General features: G+C 44.0%; 4 pseudogenes; all 4 read right to left on the bottom strand.

Annotated features, from left to right (window-relative positions):
- Positions 1-5,890: 5,890 nt before the first annotated feature.
- Positions 5,891-6,095, bottom strand: LOC141150946 (U2 spliceosomal RNA; annotated as a pseudogene).
- Positions 6,096-6,704: 609 nt separating this feature from the next.
- Positions 6,705-6,805, bottom strand: LOC141150876 (U2 spliceosomal RNA; annotated as a pseudogene).
- Positions 6,806-7,470: 665 nt separating this feature from the next.
- LOC141150938 (U2 spliceosomal RNA) lies at positions 7,471-7,571 on the bottom strand (annotated as a pseudogene).
- Positions 7,572-8,222: 651 nt separating this feature from the next.
- Positions 8,223-8,323, bottom strand: LOC141150893 (U2 spliceosomal RNA; annotated as a pseudogene).
- Positions 8,324-12,669: the final 4,346 nt, after the last annotated feature.

Genomic DNA, 12,669 nt, shown 5'->3' with positions numbered 1-12,669 from the left:
ATAGAGAAAAATCTTTAAATGAGAAGGTGTGTCCAAACTTTTGATCTGTACTGTATATATACAAAAATATATAAAAATGTGTAGAGTGAAGGAGGATGAAAAAGTAAGAAAAAAAATATATGTAACAAATATATAACAAATAAAATAATAAAAATAGGGTGTGTTGAATGCAAGTCTGCAAAAAAATTATACATATATATACAGTGCCTACAAGTAGTATTCAACCCCCTGCAGATTTAGCTGGTTTGATAAGATGCAAATAAGTTAGAGCCTTCAAACTGCAAACGAGAGTAGGTTTTATGAACAGAAGCATAAATCTTACAAACCAAAAAGTTATGTTGCTCAGTTGAATTTTATTAAATTTTAAACATAAAAGTGTGGGTCAATTATTATACAACCAATATGTTTAATATTTTGTGGAATAACCCTTGTTTGCAATTACAGCTAATAATCGTCTTTTATAAGACCTGATCAGGCCGGCACAGGTCTGTGGAGTTATCTTGGCCCACTCCTCCATGCAGATCTTCTCCAAGTTATCTAGGTTCTTTGGGTGTCTCATGTGGACTTTATTCTTGAGCTCCTTCCACAAGTTTTCAATTGGGTTAAGGTCAGGAGACTGACTAGGCCACTCCAACACCTTGACTTTTTCCCTCTTGAACCAGGCCTTGGTTTTCTTGGCTGTGTGCTTTGGGTCGTTGTCTTGTTGGAAGATGAAATTACGACCCATCTTAAGATCCTTGATGGAGGAGCGGAGGTTCTTGGCCAAAATCTCCAGGTAGGCCGTGCTATCCATCTTCCCATGGATGCGGACCAGATGGCCAGGCCCCTTGGCAGAGAAACAGCCCCACAGCATGATGCTGCCACCATCATGCTTGACTGTAGGGATGGTATTCTTGGGGTCGTATGCAGTGCCATCCAGTCTCCAAACGTCACGTGTGTGGTTGGCACCAAAGATCTCGATCTTGGTCTCATCAGACCATAGAACCTTGAACCAGTCTGTCTCAGAGTCCTCCAAGTGATCATGAGCAAACTGTAGACGAGCCTTGACATGACGCTTTGAAAGTAAAGGTACCTTACGGGCTCGTCTGGAACAGAGACCATTGCGGTGGAGTACGTTACTTATGGTATTGACTGAAACCAATGTCCCCACTGCCATGAGATCTTCCCGGAGCTCCTTTCTTGTTGTCCTTGGGTTAGCCTTGACTCTTCGGACAAGCCTGGCCTCGGCACGGGAGGACACTTTCAAAGGCTGTCCTGGCCGTGGAAGGCTAACAGTAGTTCCTTAAGCCTTCCACTTACGGATGATGCTCCCAACAGTGGAGACAGGTAGGCCCAACTCCTTGGAAAGGGTTTTGTACCCCTTGCCAGCCTTGTGACCCTCCACGATCTTGTCTCTGATGGCCTTGGAATGCTCCTTTGTCTTTCCCATGTTGACCATGTCTGAGTGCTGTTCACAAGTTTGGGGAGGGTCTTAAATAGTCAGAAAAGGCTGGCAAAAGAGATCTTTAATCCACACATGTGAAGCTCATTATTCTTGGTGCCTGAACTACTTCTTAATACTTTTGGGGGACCAAACAGAATTCTTGTGGTTTGAGGGGTTGAATAATAAATGACACTCTGAATTAACTTTTAACGTTTTTTAAAAAAAAAAACAAAAACAAAACAAAAACAAAATTTGCTGCAGTGCATTTCCCACTTCCAGGCTGATCTACAGTACAAATGTCACAATGCCAAGTTAATTCCGCATGTGTCAACCAGCTAAATCTGCAGGGGGTTGAATACTACTTGTAGGCACTGTATATGCGCATACATATATATATGCACACATAAGCATACATATGCATATTTGCTTAGTGTGTAATAGTGCAATTGCATATGTATATAGATAGTGAACCATTGTATATATGCCAATATATGAAAAAATGAAAATATAAAAAGTGAAAAAATAAATAATATATGAAAAAAGTAAAAAATGAAAAAAAAAATATGAAAAAATATGAAAAAAGTGAAAAAATATGGAAAAATAATTGAATAATGAATAATGAAACTAATAATGCACCCCATTTCATTATATTGTATGAATGTAATAATGATAAAAAATTGGGCAAAAAGACTGATATGATGGTGGCTCGATTCTAACGCATCGGGTATTCTAGAATATGTATGCGGCCGACCGGGCGCAATCAGCAGAGCGGTGTTTAAATTTGGCGCCAAAATCGCTGATTGGTCGCGGCCGGCGGTCGCGACCAATCAGCAGAGCGGTGTTTAAATTTGGCGCCAATAATGGTGATTGGTCACGGCCGCGACCAATCAGCAGAGTGGTGTTTAAATTTTGCGCCAATACTGCTGATTGGTTGCGGGCGGCGGCCGCGACCAATCAGCGAACCGTGTTAGTGAGGACTGGAGAGCGTGTTTAAATTTGGCACCAAAATCGCTGATTAGTCGCGACCGCGACCAATCAGCAAAGCGGTGTTTAAATTTGGCGCCAATATCGCTGATTGGTCACGGCCGGCAACCGCGACCAATCAGCAGAGCGGGCTTTAAATTTGGCGCCAATAATGCTGATTAGTCGCGGCCGGCAACCGCGAACAATCAGCAGAGTGGGGTTTAAATTTGCAGCGGTGTTGAACTTGGCGCCAATATCGCTGATTGGTCGCGGCCGGCGGCCACGACCAATCAGCGTCGTATTAGTGAGGACTGGGGAGCGGCGCTGCCTGTGTGGGTACTTCCGCTGCGAGCAGCTGGGAGATGAGCGGCTGCTCGCAGCAGAAGCATCCCGATCGGCGGCGCCGCTCCCCGGTCCTCCGTTCACACTTGCCGTCGGGAGATCAGCGGGCCAAGCCGCTGATCTCCCGACGTTAGCTGCATGGAGGTCAGCGGCGCCGCCGGTTGGGGTAGTTCTGCTGCTAGCGCCGCTCATCTCCCAGCTGCATCGGCGCTGACCTCCGTGCGGCAGATGAGCCGCTAACGGCCGCCATCTTTTTTCTGAAATCCCACGTCGCTGATTGGCCGCGGCCGGACCAATGAGCGACGCGGGATTTCCTGGACAGACAGCGGCCGGACCAATGAGCGACGTGGGATTTCCTGAACAGGAGATGTGGAGGGGGCCGTAGGAGGGCAACAACCCAGCAGCAGGACCGCTACCTCCGCCTTTGGGCATGGAGGAACAGAAGGAGCACTGCCAGAGCCTTGCAAAATGACCTCCAGCAGGCCACAAATGTGCATGTGTCTGCACAAACGGTTAGAAACCGACTCCATGAGGGTGGTATGAGCGCCCGACATCCACAGATGAGGGTTGTGCTCACAGCCCAACACCATGCAGGATGCTTGGCATTTGCCACAGAACACCAGGATTGGCAAAGTCTCCACTGGCGCCCTGTGCTCTTCACAGATGAAAGCTGGTTCACACTGAGCACATGTGACAGACATGACAGAGTCTGGAGACGCCGTGGAGAGCGATCTGCTGCCTGCAACATCCTTCAGCATGACCGGTTTGGCAGTGGGTCAGTAATGGTGTGGGGTGGCATTTTTCTGGAGGGCCCCACAGCCCTCCATGTGCTCGCCAGAGGTAGCCTGACTGCCATTAGGTACAGATATGAGATCCTCAGACCCCTTGTGAGACCATATGCTGGTGTGGCTGGCCCTGGGTTCCTCCTAATGCAGGACAATGCCAGACCTCATGTGACTGGAGTGTGTCAGCAGTTCCTGCAAGATGAAGGCATTGAAGCTATGGACTGGCCCGCCCGTTCCCCAGACCTGAATCCGATTGAGCACATCTGGGACGTCATGTCTCGCTCCATCCACCAACGTCACATTGCACCACAGACTGCCCAAGAGTTGGCAGATGCTTTAGTCCAGGTCTGGGAGGAGATCCCACAGGAGACCATCCGCAACCTCATCAGGAACATGCCCAGGCGTTGTAGGGAAGTCATACAGGCACGTGGCGAGAATGCCAAGAGTGTGCAAAGCAGTCATCAAAGCAAAAGGTGGCTACTTTGAAGAACCTAGAATATAAGACATATTTTCAGTTGTTTCACACTTTTTTTTTAATCATATAATTCCACATGTGTTAATTCATAGCTTTGATGCCTTCAGTGTGAATGTACAATTTTCATAGTCAAGAAAATACAGAAAAATCTTTAAATGAGAAGGTGTGCCCAAACTTTTGGTCTGTACTGTATATATGTACAATCTGATCCAAATCCAAAAAAAGCTATTTTTCTTAAATAGTTAAAATAAGATAGCCGGAAAAAGGATGCTATGTTGCTATATTTCTTAGAGAAAGCTTGAGAAACCCCATTGCTCATTAAGACCTCTAGGGGTCATACATTTGAGAAGGGTAATCCACTTGCACTCAATTTGTGCAAGTTTTTTGCTGTAATCTCCCCTCCTATTGCCAGGATATAACGGATCGATGCTTTTTATCCTCAAAAGATGTTCATGATTGGGATGGTACTGCCGAAAGTGTCTTGCCTTGGGTTTTAATTTGGATAAAGAGCCCGCATCATTTGGAATTTTGAATGTAGTTCTGATGTCCTTGATGTTCTCCAGTGCTCGGACTCGTAATTCACGGGTTGTCATCCCCACATAATATAATCCACATGGGCAGGTGGTTTGATAAATTACCATAGAAGGACGGCAATTTATAAAATGTACAATCTTAAACTGGCGTACATGCCCAGAGTCATCAGTTTTTTCAATATATCTGCAGGCCTTACAATTTCCGCCGCTCCATGAGCCCCATTTTGGACCCCTGGAACCAAAAATCAATGTGGAATTAGGAGGGACATGATGGCTGTGTACCAGTAAATCTCCTAATGTTTTAGTGCGTTTAGCTTTAATTAAGGGACGGCTCCGTAACAATTTAACTAGAACAGAATCTTGATGAAGAATAGGCCAATATTTAGTGATAACATCCGTCATCTCACGCCATCGAGAGTGATAGTTCGTAATAAAGCGAACATGTCCATCAGTTTCCTTTTTCCTTGTGGAAAATAGTAGAGCTTGGTGATCTGTTTGTTTAGCTTGAGTATATGCCAGATGGATATTGTTCATCTTATAACCATGCCGTAGGAATCTAGAAGTTAAATCATGTGCTTGAGTGTCAAAAGACTCCTCTTGATCACAAATGCGTCGCGCACATAGAAATTATCCTGTAGGTATGGCTCTCAGAATGTGGGCTGGAGTGGTGTGAGGGGATCTGTGGTGTGTCCAGTTTTGGGGTATGTTGTACCCTTTATTATTCATTTGATTGGCCTTCATTTTTACATGCATATGTGGTCTAATTTCCACTTGAAATATATTTATATATCTAATTGTTAATCACATTTACCTACTAATTATATAAATTTATGGTACATACACTTATTTATGGTTGCTAAAGCCCTTTGCACTTTCTAGCAATTTATTTATTATAATATTATGCATTTATTTTTATTCATGGTTCATAGATCTATTTATGGTTGCTAAAGCACTTTGTACTTTTTGTTATTTTATACCATCATGATTTAACAAATTGATGTATTATAAGATTATATATTGTTTATAAATATATTTTTTATTGCATTTATCTTTGCACATTGCACTTCAATAAGTATTTATGAAATATTATCATGTGCGGTTTTTGCATGTTGGCCTATATTTTTGACATTCATGGATACACCCAGATCTCCTATATTTTTATATTTCGTGTTTTTATTATTTGTGGTTTTATTTTGTGTTGTGTAGTCCTATACTGATAAATTGATTTCTCATCTATAATAGTTTGGTCTCAGAATACAATTTTTGGTGTCCCTTTGATTTTGGTATTCTTTGTCAATTATATATGGTTTATTTATTGGTATTTCTTTTCGGCATAGGTTTTCAGTCTGTAGGGAGTCTACAGACTGGGAAGTAGGGGGGCCGCTGCTCGTTTGTTAAATAATTAGTTACCCTTTCTACCCCCCACCCTTCCCAGTTTCGAGGCGCGTGGGACATTAGGGGGGAGAGGAGAGGAGAATGTGTGAAAATAACTGGAAGTATAGGGGACATATCAGATATTAAACTGATAAGAAAAGTTACTACACTTGAACTTAGCTAAAAGGCCGAGAAGCGATTACCTGAATTTGTTTTGTCCTATGGCTGCACCCTGGTACCAAGAAGGCACCCATTGTAGGGATAGGGACATAGACTCCCCTTAGGAAGACATGTTGTTCATCAATAGACACCTTGAAACCCACAACTATACTGCTTGTTGCAGATGCACCTCACACGTTTTTTATCTGCATAAGTCCACCTATTTTCACAGAGAGAGGATAACTAATTAATGAACAAGCGAGCAGCGGTCCGCCCTGCTTCCCAGTCTGTAGGCTCCCTACCGACTGAAGCTGGCTGCTGCAGCACTGCCAGATAAAAGCCAGGAGCCCATTATGACACGTGCAATGTCTGTTCCATTCTTTCATTCTTGCATTATTCCATTGTCCCATTGTTCCATTGCCCCCTAACAATGGGACAATGGAATAATGCAAGAATGGAACAGACATTGCACGTGTAATAATGGGCTCCTGGCTTTTATCTAGCTGTGCAGTAGCAGCCAGCTTCAGTCTGTAGGGAGCCTAGAGACTGAGAAGCAGATGGGACCGCTGCTCGTTTATTCAATAACTAGTTACCCTCTCAACCCCCACCCTTCCCGGTCTTGAGGCACGTGGGACATTAGGGGGGAGAGGAGAATGTGTGAAAATAGGTGGACATATAGGGGACGTATCAGATATTAAACTGATAAGAAAAGATACTACACGTGATCTTAGCCAAAAGGCTGAGAAGCGATTACTTGAATTAGTTTTGACCTATGGCTGCACGCTGGACCCAAGAAGGCACCCATTGCAGGGATAGAGACAAAGACTCCCCTTAGGAAGACATGTTGTTCATCAATCGGCACCTTAAAACCCACAACTATACTGCTTGTTGCAGATGCACCCCACACGTTTTTAATGTGCATAAGTCCACCTATTTTCACACATTCCCCCACCCCCCCCAATGTCCCATGCGCCTCAAGATGGGGGGGAAGTAGAGAGGATAACTAATTAATGAACAAACGAGCAGCGGTCCCCTTTGCTTCCCAGTCTGTATTATCCCTACAGACTGACACTGGCTGCTGCAGCACTACCAGATGAAAGTCAGTAGCCCATTATGACACGTGCAATGTCTGTTCCATTCTTCCATTCTTGCATTATTCCATTGTCCCATTGTTCCATTGCCCCCTAACAATGGGACAATGGAATAATGCAAGAATGGAACAGACATTGCACGTGTCATAATGAACTCCTGGCTTTTATCTAGCAGTGTTGCAGCAGCCAGCTTCAGTCTATAGGGAGCCTACAGACTAAGGAGCAGGGGGGACTGCTGCTCGTTTGTTCAATAATTATTTACCCTCTCTACCCCCCACCCTTCTTGGTCTTGAGGCACGTGGGACATTAGGGGGGAGAGGAGAGGAGAATGTGTGAAAATACATGGACGTATAGGGAACGTATCAGATATTAAATTGAAAAGAAAAGATACTACACTTGATCTCAGCCAAAAGGCCAAGAAGCGATTACCTGAATTGGTTTTGGCCTATGGCTGCAGCCTGGCCCCAAGAAGGCACCGACTCTAGGGATAAGGACAAAGACTCCCCTTAGGAAGACATGTTGTTCATCAATAGACACTTTAAAACCCACAACTATACTGCTTGTTGCACATGCACCGCACATCTTTGTAATCTGCATAAGTCCACCTATTTTCACACATTCCACCCCCAATGTTCCATGCGCCTCAAGACCGGGGGTGGTAGAGAGAATAACTGATTAATGAACAAACGAGCAGCGGTCCCACCTGCTTCCAAGTCAGTAGGCTCCCTACAGACTTAAGCTGGCTGCTGCAGCACTGCCAGATAAAAGCCAGAAGCCCATTATGACACATGCAATGTCTGTTCCATTCTTGCATTATTCCATTGTCACATTGTTCCATTGCCCCCTAACAATGGGACAATGAATAATGCAAAAATGGAAGGATGGAACAGATATTGCATGTGTCATAATGGGCTCCTGGCTTTTATCTAGCTGTGCTGCAGAAGCTAGCTTAAGTCTGTAGGGAGCCTACAGACTAGTAAGCAAGGGGGACCGCTTCTCGTTTGTTCAATAATTAGTTACCCTCTCTACCCCCCACCCTTCCCGGTCGCGCATGGGACATTAGGGGGAGAGCAGAGGAGAACGTGTGAAAATAGGTGGATGTATAGGGGACGTATCAGATATTAAACTGATAAGAAAATATACTACACTTGATCTTAGCCAAAAGGCCGAGAAGCGAGTACCTGAATTGGTTTTGGCGTATGGCTGCACCCTGGTCCCAAGAAGGCACCCATTGTAGGGATAGGGACAAAGACTCTCCTTATGAAGACATGTTATTCATCAATAGACACGTTAAAACCCACAACTATACTGCTTGTTGCAGATGCACCCCACACGTTTTTAATCTGCATAAGTCCACCTATTTTCACACATTTTCACCCCCCCCCAATGTCCCACGCGCCTCAAGACTGCGGGGGGGGGGGGTAGAGAGGATAACTTATTAATGATCTAACGAGCAGCGGTCCTCCATGCTTCCCAGTCTGTAGGCTCCCTAATGACTGAAGCTGGATGCTGCAGCACTGCCAGATAAAAGCCAGGAGCACATTATGACACTTGCAATGTCTGTTCCATTCTTAGTATAATTAGTTACTCTCTCTACCCCCCACCCTTCCCGGTCTTGAGGCGCGTGGTACATTAGGGGGGAGAGGAGAGGAGAATGTGTGAAAATAGGTGGACGTATAGGGGACGTATCAGATATTAAACTGATAAGAAAAGATTTTTTTAAAACCATTCAGGTTGTTGTAAACAACAGTATGAAAGTCGGCCAAAACCCTTAACTTAGTTGCTTAACTATAACTCATCATCATGGTTAATCTTTATTCTTTTTATAAATTTATGTTTCCAAAAACAGAATTAGTAAATTTGTACTATATTACTCTCATCAAGGTGCATAAAATTACTGGTACTTTACCAGATAGCGCCATTTCATGACCTTCCAAATGCCCTCAGCGTCCAATCCACCACCTCTAGTCTTGTCCCATTTGTATATAAGGTACAACCTAGATAGAATTAACCATATACAGTCATTTACGGGTACACTTTTTCTTTTGAATAATCCTAGGTGTCTCACATCCCAAAGGCTTTGCATGACACACACCGTTATTAACCACAAAATTCTTTCATTCACCTTACCACATGCACCAATACCAAACATAGCCACTCTCCAGTTAATATAACTCACACCTGCTAATTCCTTACATAAACCACCCACACCTTTCCACACACTATACGCATAATCACAATCCCACATCACATGTCTCACAGTCTCACTCGCACCACATCCTTCTCTTGGACATACATTCGTTCTGATCAAATCTCTTTTCTTTTGCACATCTCTCACAGGCAGTATATCATGCAAAGCCATCCATACCACATCCTTCTGTTTATTCGACATACCATGCGTATTCAATTTTTCCCATGCAGCCACTACTTCATTAAATCTTAAATAATTGATATTACATTCAATCTCATTCGCTCTCATTTTTTTATCACAGCTTTTGGTTTCTTAAACTCACACATAGACACAGCCAGCAAATCATTCTTTCTAACAAAACTCTCAATCAACTCATACCACAGAGGACATTTAAAAGCCACAGGCACACTTCCATCTCTTTTCACTCAACATAACCCATGCAACATCCATCCAGCCATATATCGCATCATATAAGCACCTTTGTTCTTTCTTTCCATTAGTACTACCACCGCTTTTATATAAAATTCTTAAAATTAATATTAAGTCTCAGGAATACTTCAATTTCAGGAAAATTTAGACCAACATTCTGACATGTTTTGTATAAATATTCTCTCTTTAATTTTTCCATTTTACTCCCCTAATAAAAGTAAAAATTAATTTTTGTACCGTTTTTATTTTTTTTGTATGGGGATGGGAAGACCCCAGCAACATAAAGTAAGATTGGAAGTATTACTGCCTTAATTATTAGTACCTTCCCATTCAAAGTCAACTCACGCATTTGCCAAAAATTCAGTTTCCTCTCTATCCGTAACCCACACTCATCCCAACTTTCAGTACCCTTTAGATCCTCATTCAGCAATACACCCAACATTAATCGGCCCTTTCATACATGTCACACCATCCATCCTAATCCTACTATCACCAAAGCATTTAAAACAACATTTATCCCAGTTTACCCTAAAAGCAGACGCACCACAGAAAAAATCCAATAACTTCACTCTACTCATAGACGCAATACTCTCAACTCACAATCACCACATCATCCATATATCCCAGCACCTTGACACTCATTCGTTTACTCCCAGGTATTAACATTCCTCTTATCGCTTTCTCTCTCCTATTCATACATAACAAAGGTTCAATCACACTAACAAACAAAACAGGGGAAAGAGGGCACCCCTGTCTGAAGGCCCTGTCACACACAACGAGATCGCTAGCGAGATCGTTATTACGTCACGGTTTTGAGATCGCTGGAGAGTAGTATCGTGATTGCTGGGGAGCTGTCAAACATGCAGAACTTCCCAACGATTTCGGACGCCCCAGCGATCTAACTAACGATCTCGTTGGTCATTGGGGCGCTTTCACACAGCAGCTATTTCAACGATCCACACCTTGATAGGGACTGTACTGTGTCACAAAGGCGTGCATAAAATTACTTTTCCGTGCCCCCTTATCTCCGATTGGTGGACGCTACTGTGTTCTAATTGGGCGGCAGGTTTAAAATAAAGCCACGTTGTAGCAATTCCTTCCCTTTATTCCTATCTGCGCTCTGGTTTAAGATCGTAGCAGCGTTCACCGGGCTGTATTCGTTCATCTGGGCTTTGTTAAGGCCCTGTCAGCGTCCTGATTTTCGGATTCTAGGAGCGTTCTCCAGCTGTGACTCCATTCATCTGGGCTTTGTTCCTGATTGCATCCTGGCTTTTGCATTGTATCAGCGTTCTTCGGCTGTGACTCTGTATCCATTCATCTGGGCTTTGTTCCTGACAAGCGTTCTGGTTTGAGGATTGTAGTGTTCTTCGGCTGTGACTCCACATTGATTTCTCGGTTCTTCAGGTACCTATATTACTTCGTTTACACGGTAAGTTGATTTAGTGGGTTTCTGCCACACCCAACAAGTATACATTTGCTCATGCATCGGAGGCCATTTTAAGGGGGTCAACAAACAGTGTGCGGTATTTTTTACTGTGTTTTAAAATGTTTCATGTTTGCTCACCGTATGCTATCCTTTTTTCAGATGGCTTTTAAAACTGAAGAATTCCTCAGGGAAATGATTGACCTGTACCGCTCCCTGCCATGCCTTTGGCAAATAAAATCTACGAACTACTGCAATAGAGAAAAAAAGAGGGAGGCGTACCAGCAATTGATTGCCCTCTTTAAAAGGCATGGCCCCAACGAGAAGGTGGATGAGGAGCTGGTGAAGAGAAAAATCCAGGGTCTACACACCGTATACAAGAAAGAACTTAACAGGGTGGAGAAGTCAAAGAAGTCGGGTACCGGCACAGATGAGGTTTATGTGCCAACATTATGGTATTATGACTTGCTTGCCTTCACCCGTGACCAGGAGCTACCTCCGCGAATGGCGTGTACGATGCAGCCGACCCCGGAAGAAGACCCTGATATCCGGACTGACTCCCCTGTTGAAGATGTAAGTACCTATGGCATCGGCGAATGAAGACCCTATGGCCTCTACAAGTGAAGACCTTGTGCCTCGGTGACAAAGAAAATCAAGGAAAAGAAAGGCCAGCTTGCCGCCATCGCCAGATCTAATATCTTTGGCGAACCAGATTCTACTGCTACAGACCCAGGCCAAGTGGGACAACTTTGCAACCTTTGCTGGCGAGAGACTACAGAGGCTGGATGACCGACAGAGGGCGCACGCAGAAAGGGTCAACTTTGAGACATTAACTAAAGCGGCAGCCGGTGAACTTAATGAGACTTCGTCTGTACACACTCGGATCGACCCTGGCCCTTTTCAACAACATTCTTGGACCCATATGCCGGACCCACTTCAAAGCACACCAGTGCAGAGGATCCGGCATCCACAAAGCCTTGCCCCCCCCCCCCCCGCAGTATCCCATGTTTTCGGATTCTTTTGTTTCGCCCAGGCATGGATACACAAATACAGACAATCGATATGAAGAACAGTAGTGATGTTTAATTTCTATTTTTGTTATCATTTTGTAAATATTGTTAATTTAATAGTTATTTAAATTGTTAAAATTGTTTACATTTTTGTTTGATTTAAAAAAAAATGTTTTATTGTCCTCTTTTTTAACTTTACCCCTTCCCGAGGGTGGGACCCCTCACCCCTGCCCTCCAATCTCCCCGATTGAAATTAAAATGTTTTTTTGTTGTCTACTTTTCTGCTTTACCTCTTCCCGAGGGTGGGACCCCTCACCTCTGCCCTCCGATCCCCCCCCCACCCTCCGTTCCCTCCCCTCCATTCCCTCCCCTGCTCTCCGCTGGTGATCACCTCCTCCCCTTCTCCTCTTCCCACTTCAGGCTTCCTCACCCGTCTTCTGTCTTCTCCCTGTGTCCTCTGGTCTTCTTCCC

This window comes from Phyllobates terribilis, unplaced genomic scaffold (genome assembly GCF_046119375.1).
Source record: "Phyllobates terribilis strain yellow unplaced genomic scaffold, ASM4611937v1 Scaffold_5__5_contigs__length_657084704, whole genome shotgun sequence".
Lineage (NCBI taxonomy): Eukaryota > Metazoa > Chordata > Amphibia > Anura > Dendrobatidae > Phyllobates > Phyllobates terribilis.
Note: the sequence above shows the minus strand (reverse complement) of the source record. Positions and strands in the feature narration are given on the sequence as shown.